Source organism: Clavelina lepadiformis, chromosome 1, assembly GCF_947623445.1.
Source record: "Clavelina lepadiformis chromosome 1, kaClaLepa1.1, whole genome shotgun sequence".
NCBI classification, from domain to species: domain Eukaryota; kingdom Metazoa; phylum Chordata; class Ascidiacea; order Aplousobranchia; family Clavelinidae; genus Clavelina; species Clavelina lepadiformis.
In genome coordinates this window covers 18313348-18338748 of record NC_135240.1, presented here as the reverse complement: position 1 = coordinate 18338748, position 25401 = coordinate 18313348, and the positions used below count along the sequence as shown (strand labels likewise).

Here is a 25401-nt window from a genome sequence, read left to right as displayed (position 1 = left end):
CCTTGGCTATACGGTACCGGTTGCTTACTGTACGTTAAGAGGTACAGTAGCCTAACACCGGTTGGTTGCCTGATTTGCAGGATTGAACAAAGATGTTGACACTTGTAAGTGCGGTTTCCATGAGATTCAGTCAGCTAGCGCACCTGAAGTGCATTAACGAGCACAACTAGCTTACGCCTAGGCCTATCAGGCTTATTTAAATTGCCTTAATAAAATATGAACTTGTCCAGATTTTATGCCTATACCGGTGATCATAAAATCAATCATGGACACAGTTTTATTTTTTTACAATATTAAGCCTACATACATGTTTTATTGCAGAAATAGGCCTATTTCATAGCAGATGTGTCAAACTCAAGTTGCAGCTAGAGCCCAAAGTGGAAAGTAACCTGCGGTCAACACTAGCCTAATATGCGAAAGTGAGGAATAACAACACTAATTTTTGAAAGAAGTGAAGAAGTATTCGTTGCAATTTAGTCATGAAAAGTGATCTCGAGTTGAGGTCTGTGGGGTTTAGTTTTTGATTAATTTTGCATTGTAATTTCTGTAAGCTGGTATCGTTACTTTCATAAATTAGTATTGTATGTACTTGCACACACAAGCTTCATTAACGTTGTTCGAGTTTCAATATATAATCGTCGAGGTAACTCACATGAAATGCACTGTGGAAGTGGCATTGAATATTTCAAGTGATATGGTACAAATCAAAGATACCTACTGGGTAATAATAATTAATTTTTAATAAACCTAGCTGGCCTATATCAACTTGCACACATTAATCCCACCTTTAATTTATAATAGATACCAGATGTGCATGCAAACAATTGCCATAAAAGTGATTAAACCAAAAACAGGGCTTAGTTTTGAACCCAAAAGCAAAAATTAACATAATTAGTTAGTAGTACAGTACAGTATTTATTTATTTTGAGTTATTTGCTTACCTTGGAAGGTGATGACCTGTAAAAATGTGACGAAGCTGTGGAAGCTTTTACCAATTAATAACTTTCAGGATTTGACGAATGTACCATATGAAAGACATCTATTTAGATGTGCAATACCAGGAAAGTCAGCGACAGTTGAACAGTTCATTACCAGGTTGAAACAAACAGTGGAAACTTGTGACTTTGCTGATGCAGATGAGCAAATCAGAGATCAAGTAAAATGGTTTTCATTTTACTGGTTTTGGTTTTGGTTTTCAAACCGATTACGACAAAAGTTCCTAAAAAAGTGTAAACGGCTTTTTGTAAAATTTTCAGGGAAATAGCTATGACCTATGAGATGGCTGAAACACAAGTTTTAGTGTTTTTCAAAAAGCTTAACGACTGCTGACAGCATATATTTTACTAGAAAACCAGAAATAAAATGCTACATGTACAGATGGAAAATTCACAAAGGAAAAGACCCAAAATGTCCAGCCAAACGAATAGAGCGCCGCAAATGCGGCAACATAGGTCACTTCGCTGTATGCTGAATATGGACCAGTATCCAAGATGAAAAACTGCTGGTAGCCTATGCCAAATCCGAGATACAGGTGCTGATGGACTATTATTTTTGTTTAAGCTTAATTGAACAACCTCGGTACCATAGCCAGAATTGAGTTTGGTGGGTTATGGCTGTGATAAGCCCTTGAAGGTGATTGGGGCTTTTCAAGCTTGTGTGTGCGTTCTTGGGAAAACTTTACCTATAGTGGAATCCATGGTGATTAAAGGAGACGGAGAATCACTCCCTAGAAAGCGGCCTGCAACATACCTCTGCATTTTCTCAAAGCAGATATTAACTGTATTTCAAGTGAGCAGTTATTACAGAAGTGTGGTTCTTGGTTTGAAGGGATTGAGAAGCTGAGAGATTTCCAGGTAAAGATTCCCATTGACACAAACCGGAATGTCACTACTGTCTGTCAACATCTACGTTGTGTCCCTTAACATATTCGTTAATGTTTAATCAAGAAGCTGAAGGAACTGGAATCCCTTGATGTCATCAAAAAGATTAATACACCTTGGATTTCACTGGTAATTGTCGTGTATTGTGCCAAAATTGGCGTATGGCAATCGCCTCTGTGTGTATATGTGGCAAGCTAATAAAGCTATAAAACTAGAAAGACATCCAATACTAACCACTGATGAAGTCTTACTAGAATGTTAAGTAATCTGGATATCAAATGGGCTTACCACCAAATCGAATTAGAACCTCAGTCCAGGGAAATAACAACGTTTGTCACTCATGAAGATCAACGAATATCTCTAGTTTCTTGCCATCGAATTAACTCCCATCACATTGAGATCAATTGAATTGAATTGCTTGCCGATGGACAAACGATTGGCTTATAAATAACCACTTATAGCCATAGATTTTTTTTTTTCAAAAGAAAATAAAAAAATGGGAGTGCAAGTTAATAGTTGGGGATTACCTTTTCAATTGATATGTAAAGCGAGTACCAAGAGCCAAAACAGTAGAAAACATTTTATTTAGCAGAGGTTTAGTCAACGCTTAGTTTAATTTTATCAATGAAAAGTTGATACTCCAACGGTACAAAATTTTTATTGATTTTTCTCATTTCAGTAACCAGGGCTTTACATAAATAGTATAATGCATAGTAATAGGCTAAATAAACCAAAAGACCTCTTTCAATTGGAACTAGACAAAGAAATTGCTAAACGGAAAAGTAAAGGGAAATTTACTGGTTTTTCTGATCCGAGTGATGTAGATGACAGTGCATTTGAAGAAGATAAACATAGTAAGTTCATTGCTACTTGAAATTTTGATCTTATTGTGCTTTCTAAGCTAGTTCATTTGTTGTAAAGTACTTAGTCGATAAATCATAACCTGACAGTTTATCACTAAATTTAATCCTAACAATATTGCATAGTCCTTGTCCATAATCCAACAATAATAGTTTGTAGGATCGTTTGCAGACATTTTTTTTTACTTTGTCTGGAATGACATTCATATTTTATATACTGCATGTCACTTTTTCAGAGGTCCCTTCATGTGTCACTACAGGCAATTTCTATTGTATTTAGCAATTATTGCATGTCTTGTTTCTAATTCTTTCTCCACTCAGTATACTGTAAATGTAACTCCATTTTTGGCCTGTGTGAGTGGCTCTAGGTTTTACACAATTCTGCATTTTCTATAACTGTCCAACCGATACTGTTTAAAAAATAATTAGAAAAGATTGACTTGGAAAATTCGTGTTTTCATTAAATGTATACCTACATATATTTAACCTCTATTCCTTGCCAAAACCACATGCGCAAACAGTGTCATTGGGCCAAAAAACACAGATTATGCACATGTTGTTTAGCTGCAGCGCATGTTGGATGGTGGTTAAAACCGCAAGGCAATTATTCATTAGTAATTATTAATTTAATTATTCAAGTAAAGAAATTTAGAAAGTTGGTCAGTGACTGCGCCGTAAACAAACATTGATGGGTGACAACTAACAAACTTTGTACGAAAAATTGACATACATAAGTAAATTGTATAAGTATAGGTAACATTTGTCGTAATTCTTACTAGCTGACAGTGTTTTTAGTAAATTTATTTGGCATATCGATTTCTAAAGTGCCTTGTCGGAGTCGGACAGCAAGGTTTCCGAACTTTAAGTGAATGAATGCATGGGGAAAAACGTTTATAACAATTTTATAATACGAATATTTGCAACATTCCTTATATTGCATGATTAAGCCGAAAAAATTCAGTTCCTTTTTGTTAAAAATTCAGTTTACGCCCGAATTCAAAAGGAACGATTTGCTACACTCCTACTTTGTGCATCATGGCATTATGTGCATTTGTCTACTATCCAAGTCGAGCAATGTTTGCATTTAACAAATATCCAAGCCGTTTGCAAAATTGTACGCAGTTTTAGCTACTCCTTTTTCAAATTGGATTAGGCTAGCTTTGATCTCATACTATGCTGGAAGACTTGTAATTAAACAATCATCAGTTCACTGAAAAATGGTTATGGGCAATGTGTGTTTTTCTACATTTACAGCTTACTTTGAAATCGCCTGTAAGTGGACGCTTAACTTGGCACTGCTACCATAAAAAAAGTCTAAAATAAAAAAGTAATCATTTAGTTACCAAAAGCACGCATAATTTATCCCAAAACTTAGTTTTGAGAGAAACTCAATTTTTTCAAAAGTGTTAAATTTTGCTACAACCCACCGGACCACGTACTTTCCCCACACAAATTATATTTATGCTGAAACAGGAAATAGCTTCGATTGGTCAAATGCATAACATTGTATCGTATTCTATATATTAATACTTTGGCATCTTTATTAAAATAGAAGTTATTTACTCTGTAAATAAGGAATGTGTGACACAGCATGTAGTTGAAACTTATGATTTAAAACATTTCAAAAACTTTTTGTGTCAATCTGGTTGTTTTGTTGTTTGTTTATTTGGTTATAAAGGTTAGCTTTACTAAAAGTTATGTGACTCTTGGATCTGAAAAGAAGTATATAATTTTTGAGGAAGTATTTAAAAATTCTTTTCCGGTTTTGAGAAGGTATGTCCTCATGGTTTCAGTAGTTTTGTCAGTCTATTACCATGTTGCCCACCTGGAGATTATAGCAGTTTTCGACAAGAAATCGTGCATACAAAGAGTCGTAAAAGTTGTTACCCTTTGTCACAGGTTAAAATTCTGAACATGTCTTAAATTGCAGACTGATGTAGTAATCATATTCATGTTTTTTTAATAAATGCTTCTGAGTTATGTTGTATGTAATTAGACTGATGCTGTCAAATTACATCAAGCTGTGCAATTAGCTAGCCAATGCACAACAAGTCAAGCAGAGCTATACTTCATATAACTATTCATACATAATGCATAATATTTAATGGGCCCATCAAACATTGTTAAAAGGACTAATTGCTTTGCTTGTCGTATTATTGAGTGAAATTATTAAGTAACCAATAACTTGAAAAATGCCATATGGGGCTTTCTCAGATTTGCATGTGAATTTAATGTGCCGTAGGTTATTATTTCATGAAATCCCAATGTATTATATATCATATCTTTATCTTCTGCAGTGACTGGCTAACCATAAGAATCCTGGGTTAAAAAAAGAAATTTTTAAATTTCAAGCAACTTTAAACCTGACTTGTTGGCTCTGTAGCCAAGTGGTTCAAGCGCTGGCCTCAGAATAAATGCGCCTCCTGTCCCATGTTTGATACCCATTGATGTTATACCGTTGTAAAGCCTGACATGACATTAACAACACTTGCTCCTGGTCATTAGACCTGATGGACAGTTCCAAATGCGGGCAATATGCGTAACAGTACTATACAAAAAATCAAAAAAGTGTGAAAATTGGCACGTGAACAATGGCTAGCTCATTATCATAACATACCACCACAATTTATCCATGGACCTGAATGTATTTCCTGATGTATTTAACACACCATTTGTAATTTTGCATGGATAATTACCAGACTGAAAACCAACACTGGGTTCGGATTAGTCTAACAGATTTTTGTATTTAGCGTTACGTAGCATATCTAACATTTTCATGGAAGTTGCAATGTTCAACGTCGGTCGAGTCCATACCGTTATTAGCCTTTTCTGGTCAAATTAAATTGAGCTATGCAGTTGGCCACGTCAAGACACAGCAAACCAACCAGTACAATACTTTATTTTGTAAGGATTAATGCACAATACATAATATTTTAAAATAAACCTTACAATTAAATATTATTAATTATATTAATTATTATTAATATTAAAAAAAAATATTACAATTTGTGAAAGTGATAAAATTTAAATTAAATCACTGATGTAGGCCTGATGACAATACCGTTATATTGTTGCTATTACTATTGCAATAATTTTGATGCAGTCATAGAAGTACAGTATATGATTAATACTCAGTTTACATGGTTGTGTGTACAATTTTCGATATGTCTGAACCTAAGTAGTTGTTGCCTTTTGTCCGGTTTTATGATATACGTTTAACATATATTATTATAGATTATTTACCTGCAGGCCACTTTTGTTTTCCCAAGCCATTTGTTAGGCTCGCAAACATTTGTATGATTTGTAGCAAAACTTGAATATAGATGTGTTTAGAACAATAAAAGTGGAGAAAACATGATCTTATTTTGTAGTGTTGCCTTCGCATCATAGCCTAGTGATATGTAGCTTCACATATTCAATGTAATTTGGCCTGCGCATGTAAGTTGAGTTTTATTTGTCGCCTATGATAAAATTAAGTTGATCACCCTGGTTTAAGAGAAAATTGCTATAATGAAGTGTATATGAATCTTCTATCATAAGCTCGTCGATATATTGCATATTACCTGTCTAGTTTGTTGCTTGATAAATCAGACTTGTTTGTTGGTTATATATTACTATTATTGATCAAATTATATAAAGTTGTTAACTTCAACTTGGCCACATCAATGTACAACAAACCAAACAGCAAAATACTTTGTACAAAAAGTATGCCGTAAATTGGTTTTGTGCAAAGACTTATGTCAAAAAACAATGTTCTACATCAAAATGAGTTAGATGAGAAATTAGATAAGTTATATAAGATAGTAAATAGATAGTTAGATAAGTTGATTAATGCCTAGATGAGCTGAAATCTATGCAACTCATCAAATCCTAATGGTGCAATTTTTGCCAGGTTTTATCACAACAACTTATAACGACAAGCAAGAAGTATTAAAGTCTTCTAAAAAATTTGATGAACAGCATAAAAAGACTATTCGCCATCAGAACAAAACCAGGCGGACAAAGTTTGTATTTATCAAAATTGCTTTTCTTAGTCAAATTGTTTATGTATGTTTCGAAATGATAATTTTGCCTTTGCTAAAATTCATAAAAATATTTCATTATTTCCGAGATTGCCAACTTTTTTCAGATTGGACACACTAGCTGATTGAAATAACCAGCGTTAGTTACATAACCTTTCCAAATAATTTAACATTTTAACTTCGTTATGCCACGTATCTATAACTGGGCCAAGGGTTGCTACTGTGACATGTTCAGTGGAAATATTTATGTCATAAAGCAAAATCAAGATGAGTAATAATGTTGTTCGCTTCGAGGTTTAGATTCAAGTGCAGAGTGTTTTACTGAATTTTGTATTGATTTATATGGTAGGAATATACATAATAAGCCCACAGGTGGCAATGAATTTGGATTTAAAAGTTATTTGTATGGTTTAAATTAGTTGTCTTTGAAAAATGTATGATGCCATATTGTTTTGAGGTAATGACAATAATCAGGTAGGCTATAGATAATAGTGCAATCTTTACTGTACTACTAATATTGTAGTGATAGTTACAAACTGAGCGTTAGTTGATCTTAAGTTGACTTTAATTGAAACCAGCCAACAAGGCAATTCTTTATATGAACGAAATGTTTTTATTTGCCTGACAGATTATGCAAACAAGTTATGTAAAGTATTGTTGCATTCAAAAGATATTCCTGTTGCTTTATTTGTACTTTTAAACGGTTTTAGGTCGATTAAACCCAGGACAACCCAACCAACGTATGTAGGTTGAATTGTCCTTGTGTTAGATTGACCCGGGGACGCTGAGGTTTAATCATTCATTATTTAAATTTTCTTAGGTCTTTGGTTGAGTCGTCCATGAGTTGAAATCACTCAACATATATATTACTTTTATATACAATATTCCTAATTAATCTCTTATTTGATACAAAATTCTTGTCTTCCTTACCTTACTGCTTCAAGCAAGTGTATTATTGCAATGAATCATAATTTTGCTTCATGATGTCGAAATCTTTGCTGAATGGGTCAGGATGATTTTCAAGTTTCAACGCGTTTTTGACAATAATTAACTCAGTGACAATTTTATTAAAATTCACTCACTAGTTTATTCAGTTAATTTTGCTCTTTGATTTAAGATTAGCTTGTTTTTGCACTAGCACCATCCTTTAATATGGTAGGCTGTTGAACAGGGTGCGGCAGAAAAACCTACCACATTTCAAACTAGGAAAAAGAGACAAAATTTATAAGCAATCAAAACATTTATTATCTCATCTCAAAGTGAAAAGGTTACCATTTGATGTATTTATGTTTTAAAGATTACATCATGTAGGTGGCGCCCTCGAGATGTAGATGGCGCCCCTCGAGGCCTTCCAGGTGGCTTTTGCTTTAGTGCTGAACCCGTAGCTCTGAAATTTTTGAACCAGAGCATTACAGATTTTCGATTGGGACCAGGATCGTTACGGTTTAGTTTGAAATGAGTCTTAAAATTTCTTAGCGTTCGAGTCACAGATTCCCCATTTCTAATGAAATCTTCCACAATAAATGCACGGTGTTCGCCCGTCCAGGCCATTTTACATACAGATACAAAATTTTAAAATTTGCACAAAACATTATTTACTTATAAAACTAAAACCTGAAACACAAATGGTAAGTCCTTTGCTGCAAAATTTCAATTCAACCTCCTGTCAGACTGCTACAGCTTTGGTACTACAGTACAGTAGCTACAGTAACAATTTGAAATGTGGTAGGTTTTTCTGCCGCACCCTGTACTTATTTTTAAACTGTATCTTTTCTTTTTCAGAAAAGCAACTGAGTTGGATTGGGAATTAGATATTGGAAGAAGTGGAACTAATTACAGTGAAAATAAAAGTGAATCTTTTGATGATAACAAAAGTAAATCTTTTGTGAACTCTACATTTAGTATGGATCAGCTGCAATACTTTTCAGAAAATATCTTTCCAAATGAAACCAAAACCGCAAAATTAACTGCTGATATGAGTTTGGCCTCATCACTTCGCACTCAACCTCATTTTGCAGAAGATTTCTCCAACGAAAAAGTTTTTTCTAATAGGAGCCTACCTAGTCCTCTTGCAGCAAGGTCTACTGTAGTTTCTGAGTTTGAGCAAAGAAACTTACCGCACCGAAGCGATAACATTTCATCTCCCAGCATACCTGTTTTGTCTGATGATGCAGATTCCTTCTTGTCTGTGGATGGTGACAGGAGCTATACCAATTTGAAAAGTTATTTATCAGATGAGTCTTTAAAAACCTCTAAGAGCTCTAAAACCTTCAACTCGCGCAATAAGAAAAAACCACAAACAGTTTTCCAAAGAAATGACACTGGAAGTTTCTCAGGAGTCAAACATTCGCTCATTGCACAGCAAAATATGGGGTATATATTGTAATTATAAATTGTTTGTTTGTGGCATTATAAATATTTATTTTAAATTTAAAGCAAGTCACTCCAATCATCGGCACTAGGCCATGGACAGTTTGCAGCTGGATACAAAGGCGTAGCTAGGGTTTTTGGTGCCCAGGAACAGAGGCAGTTTTTCCACCTCCACTTGTAAAGATAAATGAGAGCTATGGTAGAGTTAGCTGTCAAGCTCATGTTTCTGGGTTTGTTCATGCAGAACGCACAGAGTGCAAAAATTTGTGGTTTTTACAGCAGCAAAAATTTGTGGTTTTTACAGCAGCAAAAAATGCGGTAAATGAAATGTATTCTCATATTTTTACCTGACGTAGCTGACAATTTATTGCTGATGTATAGTGGCAAATACAGCGAACAAACAAGAAAATGCAACAGACTAAAAGGAATAAAGATGTCAAAACGTCTTTCCAATTTAAGAATTTGTGAGGGGAGCATGATGTAATGCCCTTAATACACCTGTGCCTGACTGTCTGAAAGTCTTAATTGATCAACTGCAACAATTTTGAACCAAAATACTAAAAACCCTACTGATGTCTTAGTAAACAGCATTTTTAAATTATGCTTTTAAAGTATTGTATTATGGCTACCCGAAAACTGCTGTTATTCTAGGGAATCATTTCTTCATTGCCACAACCATGTTTAAATTGTAAGTATTATCAAAAATTCTGACCTTGTTTGCACCCTGTTACTGGTATCCTTTCTTACCCCCACTTGATTTGGACTATCAGGATATCGGCTACCATGATTGGCTGAGGCGCTTTTAGATATCTGGATAAAATTGGTTAACAGGATAGCAAAAAATTAACATTAATTATGCATTTTTATGTCTTTTTAGCTAATGTCGCATTCCCTGTTTTCAGGTATGGGCATTCTATAATCCGACAGTTAGTTGGCAGTAACAAAAGTGGTGATTGACTCCCTATTAAACTTAATTAAATCATTTATTGAAAGCTTTTTGTCCAGTATTATGTACAAGATGAAAGATGTTAGAGATAATTTGTTCTATTATGTCAAAAGCAATGCACAAAGCGATTGAAATGCACCTGTAACATTACAAGTCAAACTACCGGTGAGCAGTGGGTAGTTTTTGGGGGATTAAAAAAGTTTAAGATCGATTGTATTCTTCTGAATTGACTAAATTCAGAAATAAACTAAAAAAACTAAATAGGTTCAGAGACATTCAGAATTTGTGAATTTTTTGTATAGATGTGTGGTGTTCTTAGTTCTTATCACAAAACTGCATCATGCTTTAGTGTTTTTTCAATTGACGCATTGTGTTTTACAAAAAAATACGAAAAAGCTGCTTTATGCTTACCACTTATTATCCCTTTAACTGGTTTGCAAAAACACAAATGTCCATATATATATATATAGAATTGATAATAAATATCAGTTTATATCCAAAATAGTTCTAGCCCCCACCCCCTCCCCCTAGCAATGTCTCTGCTGCAAAGATTCCACACATCAAACGTGGAAGAATAGAAATTATTGGAAATCCAAATATTGTGGTAAAGGCGCATTAATAGTAGTACACCTTAGTAAAAACATTCAGGTTAGATCGATGAAGATGCAACGCTTAACTGCTTGATCTTTGTGGCTAAATAAACCGTCAGGGTTGAGCTACATGGTCAATAACCGCCCCAGATTTTTTGTTGTACTGCTCTGCAAGAAAAAATAAAAGAAACCTTGCGCATCTTTGTGCAGCAATAGAATTAGCCTTTTTTGTTGGATAAAAGTTGCGGCAGGCTACACGATGTGTTTCTTCAGGCAAGCTTTGTTTAGTGGCAATCAGTAAAGCAATTTAACATAGCAAACTATTGTTCTTTCCTAACCTGTATAACTTTGCTTCAATTAAATTAATACAGTACAGGTATGGAGTAACTTATACATTTGTAGAAATATGAACATGTGTAAGCATCTCTTCCTAACACCCAATATGGTTTATAATTATTTGTAACAAAGGCATTGTGGGATAGCAATACTGTATTTATTACAATGTGATGGCAGAAATTTTTCACACTACATTTCTGCTTTACAAAGCGATTTTAACAGAAAGCTTAGTATTTTTGTGATATACGGTGTTAAAAGTAGACAATTGTATAAGGTGGAAAGTTTCAGACATCTTTGTAATAACATAGAATAAGTTTATACATGAGTCGTGCAAATAAGTTTTCTTAGTCCGAGGATGAAGATTAAGATGAATAATACCATACCATGTTCAGTATTTGTGCTATAGTAACTTTGGTTGAGTGATTAAAAAAAATACTTTTATTTAAATACATAAGTGAACCTTTTCTCTGGTTGAAGTGAAAACTGAAAAATAGAAATAACAAAACTGTGGAAAATGTTTACTTGCTTCAAATTAATAATACTTGCTCTTAAGTCATATCTTAAACCCTTATGTTGTTTTCAGAAATTTGATCAGCCCCTTAAAAGAAAAACATGACTTAAGTTCTTTGCCAATGGAAGAACGCATACAGGATGAAAACAAATGTGAGTTGTGCATGCGATACAAGTATATCCTTTGTTTCTGTTGGTCATTTATAGCACTGAAGTTTTACTGATAGTTCTTGTAGTAGCCTCTGTGTTGGTAGTAATTATAGACCTGTAGAACTAATTCTAACAATGTATTTACATGGCCATCCAACATGTGCATTTAATTCCATTAAAAAATATCAGGTGACAACAGCAGCAATCGTGAGAAACGGTCTGTCTGGAACGTTTTACATAGGTTGCTGCAAGAGTTTTCTTTCCCATTTGTTTAAGTGCCTTTTTGCTGTCCTAGTGTAAGGGAAAAATGTCTTTTTGGCATTTATTCCTGGGTTAGGTTAATTAACTGCACAAGACCTAAGAAATTACTGTTGGATGACAGAAGTTAAGTCTAATCTTTCGTGCCATTTTTATAGGCTGTAATATTTCATAGAAATCGAAAAAAGTCTTATTAGTCGTGACACAATTCAGGTCACTAACACTGCAAGTCCAAGTCATTTAATTACATTCCCAAGTCAGGTAAGCCAGTAACGTATCATATCAAGTCAAATCCAAGTCTCAACACATGCCCAGCCGCAAACAAATCACCATTTACAATTTATTTTTTGTTTTAAGTCGATAATAAACACCTTTCTGAATACTCGTAAAGTAAATATGAGCATAAAATCTGATTTAATTCATTTCAGACACTTTTGAACATTCAATATGTGATTGTGTTGTTGTGTACAACCATTTGAAGTAATTACAGATCAAAATCGAAAATTTTGAGATCTAACGTTTTACACATTCTTTTGCTTCTTTGTCTCCTCATTTTGTGTGTTCATGGGAGATCTCACGTAAAAAACATTGGACGTTTTTGAAATTTGGTATGTGAGTGAGTTTTAATAAAATCCCAGACAAGTTCATATTTGGGCATGATCACATGACTACTTTTTTGGAAAATTCCCGAAAACTTTCAAATTTTGGCCCTTTTCGAATCCGTTTGTTAATGATGCCTGGATAAGTTATCCGAAAAGTGATTGTTAATTCAAATTATTATATTAACCATTCTGAATATGACTTTTTAGTGAAAGAAAACACAGATGATGTTTCGGCGATATTGGATCAGGTTACAATTACTAATGAATCAAATCGCTGTCTTCCTCTTGAATCATCCTTCTTACCAACAAGCAAAAAAATTGACAGGTATTTCAGAAGATATTACCCATGATTTTGGCAATTTTGTTTAAACTTCTCTTTAAGTAACAATTCTTTAAAATATTAAAAATTATATCTCTTTTTGCTTTTAAAATGAGTTTAGTGAAATTGGTTTCAGCACAATTTTCAAGATTTGTTGTTAATGCTGTTGCAACACTTGAACTTATTTTACAAGGGTACTGAAGATGTTCAAAATGCCAAGGAGTACTTCTTGGCAAAAAAACACGTTTTGCTAAACATACAGTTATGAAACTTTCAGTCCTATTAATTAACCCTTTTTTTCCAAGCTACCTGGCAAAAGACAACACTTTTGCAGTTGGGTTTTTCATACTGTCGGGTTTAATTTGGGCTTGCATTACTTTGTGTGTATTTCTTTTCACATGGCACATGTTATTTCGAGGTTTTGTCTTACTTGAGTTTAGTTGATATTTTGTTACATGCCAAGCGGTTTGAACTATGCTCCTGTCGAAAGATAACCTACTGATATGTGACCTTGAAACGGAATAAAAACTGCCATACGCAAATGATGCTGCATTACTATTGGCACGCTCACTAATTTTATCGCTTTGCATGGCAGAAGAGAAATATAATGTGAAACTTCGCCTACTATTCTTATTATGTTACCTGTATCCTGCTTAGTACATGGCCAATTTGGCACTGAGCCACCGCAGAGTTAAAGATTTAATGCACAGAAACTTCAATACTAATATTTTACCTATATTCTCTATATACCTTCTATATTTTATATTTATTCTCAATAATCAACATTGCTGCATGTTGCTCGCCATGTCAAAATTGTGTAAGATTCATAAAAAAAATTGCAAGATGTTTGACCAAACGAAATCTAAGCTGTTGACCAAGCTCAATGAAGCAAGCAATTATAAAGGAAGGTACTGTAAATCCTTTATTCATAAATAGTCGAAACTTGCACAATAGCTTTGTACTGGCTTGGTGTTAGTATGATACACTATATCAAACTACGTGAGATGTTACTCAGGCAGTCAGACATGCCATATTGAAGGAACAATGCAACTAAGAGTTTATGCTTTTGTGGTGGCAAAACTCACAGAGAAAAAAAACACCATCTAACATGCAGAAATCAACAAAATTCTGCAAAACTGTGAATTTTGGTGCAAGAAAGCAACCATAACTTGAAAACCTTTTACTCGGTTGAGACATCAAAAACATCAATAAACGCATGGAGAAGTTTAAAAAATCTCACAAACTCTCAACATACAGGCATGCTTTAGTTTTTGATTTAGGCGTGCTTTTTTGTTTGAAACCATAATAATTGCAGAGAGTGGTCAAAAATCCCCTCCTGTGTAAAATAGGGTGAAACAACTGTATACAGAAAACAAGATGTGCAAAACAAACAACACAAAATATTTTGCTAACTAGTGTGGGTGTCATCTTGTTTTTATATGTTACGCAAAAGTATTTATCCACCTATGCAAGGAATAAATCGTATTTAATGTAAACTTTAAGTTTTAAGCATAGAGTCCAAAAACAGTATTTAATGAATTTATTAATGAATAATGCGGCGGATTGCGGCAGACTGTGGCCGCAGCCCACATTATCATGTAAGACCGGAAACTGTCTGCGGGCCGCTCAAAATCCCGACCCGGCCCGCGGGCCAGATGTTGCCCGCCCCTGTACTACAATATACTCCAGTGAGGTACAAAATACCATGGCTTTATGTGAGAATTGCAGAAGTTTTGTCTGTTCAGTTTTTGTTTGTATCCATTTTGAACTTGCTAATTGCTTTTAAGTTTGAAGGTAAAAGAAAACACAACTGAAAAAACGGATAAATTAACTTTGAAGAAAGTATTTAGGGTTTGGCCTCCTAGAATACTGGATTTGTTATCTGTTTTTAAATATATTATGTTTTACAGGGTAGTTGTGGTATTTATGTTTCATTAGTGATATTCTCAAAAGCAAAAGTCATTCATGCGATTACAAAGTAGATATAGCAAATCCAATGTTTGTATTTTCAGAAGTAAGCCTGAAACTGCAACACAGGGGTTTCCTCAGCATTCAACGCAGATGATATTGAACTCTGTGATAACAAAAGTTGCAGATCACAATGAAAGTTACCTGTTAAATGCTTCAAAGCAAGTATGTTTATTTTCTGGTTTTGTTTCTTTTTTTGTAACCGCAACAATTTTTATTTGCATATCACATTTATATTGCAACTGTGTAAGGCAATTTGTTGATCAAGGAGGAAGTGCCTTTTTACAGCATACCATGTAATAGCATTGGTGTCATATCAATATGGAATACAGTAGTCGCCACTTTATATGCCCTGCCGCCTATTAAGCCCAATTCAGCACGGCCCCGATTAACTCCATTTGTTCCTGTAGTAAAATACTCAGCTTTTTAATCCTGAAACTCCGTTTAATAAGCCCGTTTTCGGAGAGATTTTGCATAATATGAGCGTGAGTGCATGCACGATGCTGGTTTTGCAGTAGTATACTACGGTAGGCTGTACATTAAATGCAATCAAGTAGCATATTGTTTCTGCACACCCTCAATCTGGGTGGCAAGCTAACTACAGTATCCCATGCAATGTTCCCTCTAATTTTTCACGAGTCTGAGCAAACACACTAACTACCTGAGCGGTCCCTTGGATTACTGTGAGCAACATCAGACGTGCCACGTGCGCACTGTGGCCATTATTATGCGTTTATTTTATTTTCAATTCAGGTTGGATTTTTTTCTTGTGCGCAGCACAGATTTTCTGTGCGCGGAGACCGTGTCAGCAGTGCGCATTTGCGCACGCGCGCAGCTTAGAGGGAACATTGATCCCATGCAACTGTTGCATCACCAGCTTGAATGTTGGTCTTTATTCGTCTATAATTTAATATAATTAGTTACCTGTTGTGTGTGGGTATTGTGTACAGTCATTTATAGGCTCTACATTGATGAAAACACATATTCCACTTTATAAGCCCATCCGCTTAATAAGCCCAAAACTGTCCGGTCCGACCCGAGGTGGGCTTATTAAGCGGCGACTACTGTAATACTAAATTCAGACATAGATTAGATGATATTGTATCATGCTTAAGGTAAAGGTTTGTTATCATGGAAGTTTAACATTCAGTTTATGTAGCATTCCATTTCAGCGACGCTAGCTAATTACGTCATTTGTTATCAGTGCTCTTAATTATCTGCTCCATGATTTCATACTGTCTTGAAATGTTGTCTTGAAATGTTTTTGTACACTGTTTATTCATCATTTTTGGCAAGTGTCTTTTGTTGAAAGCATGTGGAGATATTGTTAAGAGACAGTTTTTTCAGCAACCTTCATAGTGTAGGGCCAAAAATAATTCGGATAAATCATGGGAATTAGCATTAAAAAATGCAAAGAAATCAAGCTGAAAAAAAAGGAACTTTGAGAAAAAAACTAACATCAAACTTGAACTAAGCACGCTTATCTTGTGTAAGGACAGTTGTTAGTATCAATGCAACAAAACTGTGTTTTCCAGCAATAAATCTTTATCCTTGGACTGAGGAAAGTCTTTGCTCGTATCATACACTGGGTATCATACAATAGCTGCATGATTGTGGGGATTGTGCCGTAACCACTCAGCTACCAAGCCAACAGGCTAGGAAGATGGTAAATCTTCTTGTAGATACAATACATATTGAAACGCCTGACAGAGTGTAGGCAACTTGGATCCAACTACAATTGGCTTAAAAGTACCAGCCAGGAAATATGTGCAAGTGGATCGAGTGGCTTCAGCGGTACAAAGTTTTGATTTTTTGCTGCTGAGGCCTTAGGCACCAGGAATATACTTGCAACCATTTTTTGTTGAGTTATACCTGTAATCTTAATTCTAATTAATTTCACTCTGTAATTTAAAAATTAAACCAGAAAATCCTATGCTGAATGAACAAAACATATTTTGGGAACTGCAACATATCAAAGCTAGACCTGTACTCACACTTCAAACTGTCACAAAGCTCATTTATTAAAATAAAGAAAGGTTTCGAATTTTGCAAAAAAACTTGACTCATGAGGGGCTCAGAACGAGACTATTTTCAAAATTTTTTGAAAAATCTCAATTTTATTTAATATAGAATGAAACTAGTATATTTAACTTCTAAATATACCGCAAATGTGGCTACAAGTTGTAACCAGACATCGAGTTTCTTATCACACCCAACAATAACAGGGAAATTGAAAGTATGCCAACATTACAGTGGAAGTCGAGGAAGCTATAAGAACACTTAACTTAGACAATACACCAGGAGTTGACAATGTGTAATAATTTGAGAATGAGATTTTGAAATTCTGTATAAAATTATACAACAGTTCGAAAAATATTGCAAAATATTATTTTTGCTTATCGTTTTTGAACATTTGTTTCCTATGTAGTTAGATATACTTTATTTGTAAAAATACTATTGGCAAAGTTTTTATCTTCTAAAAAGACCTTTTTATTTTAAAAAATTTAAGTTTTAACGATAGAGGTTACATTTTTTTTAAATATTATAAACTTTTGTTATATTTGCCAGGTGCATTCTTCAGACAATGAAATGGAACCGAATATATCTACTACAAAATCCAAAAAATACAAAAGAAAAAAGTCTTTCAAAACACCACCTGCAGATTATCATGGTCTAGGATCTTTATCAGCATTTCGGCTACTCGAAACACAAAAAAAAGTGGATACTTCTTCGTCTTCTGATTTACGGAAATCTATATACCTAGTAAGTTCTAGCTAAAATTTAATTTATCCTACTATTTCAATTCTAATGTGTGAAATTACACTTAAATAACGTTTTTTGTTACTTATGACATACATAACATTCCATTAGAGGTTGACTGTAACATAACATATTTTTCAACTTATTGTGATTAGTGGCACCAAAACTGGCTGTTTAGGTTATGCAATGTGAATGCATAGTATACATGTTATGCCACGAGTCTATTTTTTCTAAAGCCAAGGGTCATGACTCATCATCCTAATCATGGTAACCAGGACTTTTCTGATTGGCTGTAAGTATGTTTTGCTCATGAGCAGCCACAGTTATTATCTTAGCTGAAAAATGTTATAATTATTACTTTTTATCCAAGTCATTACATCACGTTGTTTTCTCAGTAGTTTTAGGGTGAAACAAGCTGCATTAGTGTACAAATCAAAGCTTTAGTTAAAAAAATGTTGTATGGTTGTGTGTAATAGTCACGATAACTAACGCAAGTTGAAGTAGTAAAAATATTACATTACTAGGTGTACTGTATGGAAATGTACTATTAAAGAGTAACAGGTTATCCAACTTATTGTTTGATAACCAATCGTAACACTGGTATAGGGGATTCTGATACCTTGATAGCAACAAAATTGAGAGTTTGTTACAGTACTCATTCAAAAAATTCCATCATTTTCCCGAACTGGTCTGTATTAGTTGCTACATTTTATATGCTTAGCATTTCAAGAAGGTTTTTCCAACTGTTGAAGTCACAGCCTCTGACGTTTTGCAATTACTTGCGACAGTTTAAAACACTGATTTTCCTTGAAATATTTTTCAATTGTGTATTGACTTAGACAAATTTACCATTGACGAGCAGAAACCACAATAAGATTTTCTGTTAGCTTAATCGATCTTAATGAATATTACCGATTTTCAGCTTGTACAAGCTGGCCATGCAACAAACAGTTTAGACTTAGCATTGTGAACACAGAATTGCAATTGTATTCGTGAATTAGAGGAAAGCAATTTATGGTGCTGCCAAGGGTTCAGAAGTGGTATGTTTTAAAGCAGGGGTGTCCAACCTTTTTCGCCGAAGGGCCACATGCGATTTATGAATGATTGCGCGGGCCACTTGAGTGTTTACTGGTAATTTCTAATTAAAACCCTCATACCAAAATTCTAATCTTAGAAATACGTATTATCCTCTTTTACAATTATAAGAACAATAACCATTCCAAGTTATAGTAAATTCAACAAAGTTTTTACTACATGTCAACATTTCAATGTGAAGTTTGGCACTGTTTTTCTCTAACTAGTTTGGCAATATTCGGTGAGATGGACGATGTAGCAATGCGAAGCGAGTTTTCCATATGGCTGTCAGAAATTAATAAAAAAAACAATTAATGCCAATTTCTCGGAATGTAAGTTCGCCATAAATTACGTAGGCGAATCAGTTGATAATATAAGTCATTTCGACAAATACCGCGCGGGCCATTCAGAACTGTTTAAAGTATCTAGTCAATATCCTTAAGGTTAAAGTTACCGTAAGATACAACAAATTTAAAATTTTGTTGCTTCACATTTAGTCTATTCAGCTTAATCCTTGGAAATCCAAAATTAAACCTATTAATTATTCTCTTTTATTTTTGTGACAAATATTTGTAGTCAAAGCAACATTTTAATATTACAGAGGTTGTTAAGAAAGTAGAGTGAACTTTTGAGACCAAGATAAGACTTGGGAATCTTACTCTGTAAGTCCAATGTTTTAGAGTCCAATGTTTTAGAGAGCGTAAAAAAGGCAAAAGAAAGACAGGACTAAAATTTTTTACTATGGTTTTTTGGAGAGAATACTCTACTCTTGTGAATGACTGCTATTTTTGTGTGATAAATTTTGCAGGCAGTGACTCATTTACTTTATTTAAAATATCTTATCCAAAGTTCTCATCACCTACTAATCAAGTCATCTATCCCTTTCTGAGGTAATTCCAATTCCAGTCTTTTACACCTAGGAAAATTTTTCTGGTGACATGTTTTTGGCAAGCGATAGTAATTTCCTGTTCATGGAGTCTTATTCCATCCAAAACTAGTTGGTTAGCTTGCCACTATTTGATACAATATCCAGCCATCAGGATTGCTCATTTCACATTGCTTAATGATGTCACGTAGCGATTTTATTTGATCACTGCAAACTCTATCACAATTACTTATTTCGATTAACAAACCCGTCGTATATTTTCAGCAATAGCTGCCTAACCAGTATATATCATTATAATTCTGGTATGCTTAATGAAAAGTATACTAATTATTTTTTTGATTTAAGGTTAATTTTTTTTTAAGCTTGCCCCTCACTTCAAAGATGATTTATTCTTCCCAAAATATCTGCCAATTATGTGAATGCGGGCACGTAGCCAGCATGGGTTTAGGTTTAGGCTGAATCTCACTTGTAACAAATCCAGCCCTTGCTGGATGAAAACTTGAGCCCATAACACCAAACAATGAACTGATGGAAATTTGTGTTTTATTTTTAACTGGTACTAGACTATAGGCTACTTGCAGAAGGCGAAGTTTCCCTGAAGGGCCATTCAACTTGTTATTCGTTTATCAGTATACGATACTTTTACTTTTGTTATTGGGCGTCAGTTATTTAGCATCAGTTATATTGACGTCAATACGTCATAATACAATCATGGTCAAAATTTTCTATTGTCAATCACCTACCAAAGTTTTGCCTGTAAAATATAATTTTTCAAGCTCAGTATGTGAGCCCAGCCTGGACCAGCAGGCTAGCTATGAGCCTGTCTGAATATAAAATACATACATATTCTTCATGTTTATTTGAACTTTTTTCTTGAAACTTGGAAGTAATCAGTGAAGTACAAGGTTTCTCTTGACAAGAATAAAAGTTTTATGTTTAGCAAACACACAATATTTTTTGTTTGTGAAATATCATCATGTCAGTAAACTATGTTTGCAACCAGGTATATTTTAAAAAGTGAAAGTTGTTTTTTTTTCAATGATTTTTAGTTCCCACTGCTACTTTACTGGAAAACCATATTTCTGTTTACTATTACATGTTTATGTCTTGTAATTTGCACTTGGAATTGTATAAGCTTAAAGTAAACATCAAGTATGGTCAGATTTCTTTGTTTTTATTAAATATCACAGAAGCAAAATAATCAATAAGGAAAAAATTACATGCTGTGTGTGTTGCATGATACCAACATGCAATGCTGAAATGCTGCACTGCATCTAACTAATTGTCCATTGTCAGTTATAATATAAATATGGAGGTATACCTGATATTGGATGAATACCATATTGCTTTGATCGGTATGGTATTGGAGTATTTTTTCTCAGACTGGGCAAAATCTTTGCATCACTTAAAGTTTATAACTACTGTATTTGTTACTGTTTGAACCCTGCTTACTGAGCTTGTTTGCATGCATTTTTCAATTTATGAAGTTTTGAAACGCTTAAATGTATTTTAATGACTTCATACCTAAAGGACTCTTTAATAATATTAATAAATTGAGAAATTCAAGATACTTATGTACGTATTGGGGTAGGTGAGTAAATATAGAAAGTTGGAATTTACAGCATTTTCAATTGAATACCTGTAGTTTGAACGCTGAAAATTTCTGCAATAACGTATTATTTTAATTTTATTTCTGTTTGACAAATTTTTAAGGAATGGCTCGCTAACAAAGAAAAGGTTCTCAAGGTAAAAAAAATGCAAAGTCTACAAGAAGAGGAAAAGGAAAATGAACGAAAAGAGCAAGACCGTAAGGAAAAAATAATGGAGAGGGAAAGTGCAAGGAAAGCTTGGCTTGAGGAAAAAGAGGTTGGAAAATAAAACCATGTTAAAAAATCGCTTGTTACATATCTGTGGTATAAAGATGTAGCATCCTAAACATATGACTTACTAGGTGAAACATTGCTTGTAGCAAGAATTATTTTCTAATTAGTGAATTGATTATATTAATATTTGTTGCCCTCTATAGAGCACTATTTACTAAATTCAATTTATGTGTATGATGATATTACTAATACTTATTATAGACCACTTTTATGCAGTCTTTTGTTTTCAATTCTTTTGACATGCGTTATTCTTCTCATGAGATAAAGATTCTAATGAATTAACTAGATTTGGAAATTAGTGTAAATGTGATTATTTGCCTAAACTCTACCATAATGAAGTATAATGTTGATACCTTGTAACTTGGATGCATTCTAATCAGCATAATACATTTTAATTCAAATTAAGTAATTTAACATCTGCTCTGATGAAAAAGGTCAGTGATATATGATGGGTAGTTTTTATGCGGTGGATTCTCTGATTCTTTCTGATATTAAACCGTTACATATTTGAATTAATTCTTTGTATGTAAGGTATGATATAGTTATGCATTAAATAGTTTTACTATTGTCTTCCTCTATCTTGTCAATCAAGTTCAATCAGTGTGTAAAACTGAAAATATTGCTTCAAACAGGTCATCATTAAACGTAAAGAAAGACAAAAAACAATGGAGCAGAGAAAACAAAGAGAGGAAAAATTAAAGAAAGAGGAGGAACGATGGAAATCACAAAAGGTAGTTGTTCAAATAACTACAAATGATTTACAAATACTTAATCAGCCATTTGCAAAGAAAGTGCTGACAGATCACAGGCCATTTAAAAATTGTTTGGATGTTTGGTTGTTTACTTATATCGCATTCCACTTATCGACTTTGGTAACAGTTGTTTGTTGGATTTTTCTGGTATTCTTCATTTTCACCAACTTGGGAGAGATTAAAAGTTTAATAATAATTAATCAATAAACTGTAAGCATTAATAAACTAAAAAAGTACTCAACTAAACACTCCTTGTTTCACAGCAGACTATTACTTGTTTTATCGTTTCCATACAGATTATAAACAAAACAAAAAGGATTTGAGGATGTAGAAAATTTCATATTTTCTCATGTTAAAGTCATTTAAATGATCACGGGTTGACCAAACTGGTGTCTACATATTGAATACAATAAGTCTAGGCATAATTTGAAACATAGAATTATAGGTGTTCTTTAATAAACAAAAAAGTCCATATTGCAGACTTGGCCAAAATCAGTCGTAATGACTAAAAGGCATTTTTCACAAGCCCTTACATAAAAGAAGTATGATTATACCAGATAAATAGTTCTTTTCTCAATGGCAAATAATATAATCTGTTTAGTTGATTTTCTGTATAATGTTCGTCGTTGAAAATGTTTCAAACAACCAGTTAAGCACAATTCTATGAACCTTATAATGATACATGTTATGTGGAGGAGAAAGTAGAGTTCTTGGACAAATTGGCAGCTGCTGGTGTCTGTACCTCAAAAGGATGATATCATAGTCACGGCCAACTTCAATGGGAGAGTAGAACCCAGAATAACATCATGAGAAGACTACTTTGTTCAACAAAACAACAAAATCACACAGACTATTAATTATCAACAACGGGTACTGGGTAGCAGCTGCTGGCACTCTATGCTGAGTTCAGGCTATGGATCACAGGCACATACTTCCAAAGCAAAGATAATCTGTTACAAGCAGAACGATCTAAATTTATCATCACAAATAGATTTCATTCTAACAAGGATTTTAAGCAGAAGAAATTTTACTGCTTTTAGATGTAGTAATCCCGAATGCATTTTTGAACAGTGGACAAAGATGTTTGCTCAATAACTAATGAAGACAAGCCAAAAAGTGCAAGTGCCATAGATAGTCAACCATAGAATATCAAAACAGATAAGTTTCAAGAAACTACAAAAAGAAATTGTATACTAAATCAACAAGTAATTGAAAGCTGACACAGCAGGACTCTCCACCGCAGAAACATGGATATTCTTCAAAAGCATACTAAGAAGTAATGAAGTTTAGTTTATCTTAAACACTCTGGTGGAACAATATGATGAAGGAAGCTGTGAACAAGAAGAACAAATTCTACCAAAGGTAGATGTTATCCGAGTAGGAGTAAGACTACATGAATACTAGATTGTCAAGGTGACAACAACAAAGAATAATAAAAGAAGCAAAAGTTAAATCATTAACATAAGATTGTGAACATCTAAGTAAAAATGGTAATACCCATCATGGGAACTCTACAAAAGTGTTAAAGTAATGAGAGTTTACCCGTATGACCTAGCAACGATCATAAATGACACCGAAGGAAACCCAATATGAAGGAAGCTAAAACAAAATAAGTTAACAAGAATGTTTCAAAAATCTGCTAAATTAAAAACATTATGTTTCAGATGAATAATTCTAAGCAACAAGTTCGAAATTCCAAAAAAGAGGAGTCAACAATCATCCAGAACTTTAGCAGGAGATGAAGTCTAGCGCCAGTTTAAGAACAGGTGATTGTGGTATTACCTGGAGTATCAAATCTTCCAAAAACCTTGGAAGGAAAGAAAAGACATACTGGCAACATTCAGTGGGAAATACAAAGACAGACACAAAGGGAAGCAAGAGAGATTATGTAAAATACTAGGAAATACTGCCGTTCACTGCTGAGTCCTGTGGGTAAGACGTATGCCAAGTTTCTAGAACAACAAACAGGATACAGATCTGAACCTTTCCTGAGCAAGTCACAGATGGAATTGAGAAAGGGAAGAGGTTATAATTCGCCCTTTGCATTGGGACAGCTGTGTGAAAATACCAACAGAGAACTACATATGGTCCTTACGTAACAGGAAAAAACTTGAACAGGTAGTAGAAAAAGTAACCTCGAAAATGAGCACAACATTTTAGGCCAAATTTTGAAGGACATTTTGGACTTATGGAAGCAGCAGTACCGCCATTCTGCCGCCAGGCGGTCTCACATATTGATTTGGGGTAACATGGAAGAGCAAAGTGTATTTTCAATGAGCATAGTATTTAAAAGCATGTACCAGTAAGTAGTTAACGGCTTGGTGAAGAAAGGCGCCGTTGACAACCTGTTTGTTGAATTTGTCTAGACCAAAATGGTAATCTGTCATAACAAATCACTATATACTGTTGATATTTGCATAAATTACCTTGTGTTGTCAACTTTTTTATGTTAAAATTTGTCATTGTTTGTTTCTGTGAACGATTTTTAAAATTTATTCTCGAAATTTCCTTTTGAAGTATTGAACTCTGAACATTTTTGCTTGCTGATAGCTTGCACAATCTCCCACGTGACTGAGCGAATTTATGACGTCATCGGTGACACCCTAAGACCTCGCTCCCTCCAATTATATTTTCTGGTTACACTCCTGCGCAAATATATTTTAATCGGTAATTGAGTTGGCATACCGACCTCTAATTGCCATTGCGGTTGTTAGTCACATGATATACTTGACAATTTTAAGTATCACTTCGATGGGTGCATTCCACTTGAAATTGAACTACAGTATGTCTTAAATAAATTGGATATAAGTATTAATCCACTGGTGGGAGTTCAGATCACTTTTTAGTAAGATTACCTGGCCTCAAACAAAATGCACATTATGCTGTCCTGTACATGTTGTATCTAACACTTTGTTATGTGTTTTATTCCAGAAAGTAGATGCTATGCGCCAGAAAGCACTGCAAGATGCAAAAAGACAACATCGTGAAAATCAGAAGCAAAAAAGGAATGAGGAAATGATTGAACAAAAGAAAAAGTCAGACAAGAAAAAAGAAAACCAAAAAGCTCTGGATGAATGGTAATCATTTCATTCAAAAAATAATTTTTGTTACAAATATTCTTGAGTTAAAATTTAATGTGTCTATAAATTTTTCACAAACATTTGTTTGGTATTTATATATGGGCTACCTTAAACAACTATTATAGTTGGTTCATGTTTAGATGTAACAGCAAAAT

The 25401-nt window shown here is 34.0% G+C and overlaps 1 protein-coding gene across 3 annotated transcripts in view; it reads left to right on the top strand.

The window, feature by feature from the left end:
• The first annotated feature begins 2563 nt into the window (after positions 1-2563).
• The window catches only part of LOC143458860 (death-associated protein kinase 2-like), a 44643-nt gene continuing 21805 nt past the window's right edge, over positions 2564-25401 (top strand). For all 3 annotated transcript variants that reach the window (XR_013117717.1, XR_013117716.1, XR_013117715.1), the window contains exons 1-10: positions 2564-2734; positions 6633-6744; positions 8545-9135; positions 11588-11667; positions 12732-12849; positions 14856-14976; positions 17380-17574; positions 21245-21397; positions 22047-22145; positions 25098-25243. The gene's annotated coding sequence lies outside the window, so the exon portion shown is untranslated. The remainder of the gene's footprint in view (positions 2735-6632; positions 6745-8544; positions 9136-11587; positions 11668-12731; positions 12850-14855; positions 14977-17379; positions 17575-21244; positions 21398-22046; positions 22146-25097; positions 25244-25401) is intronic.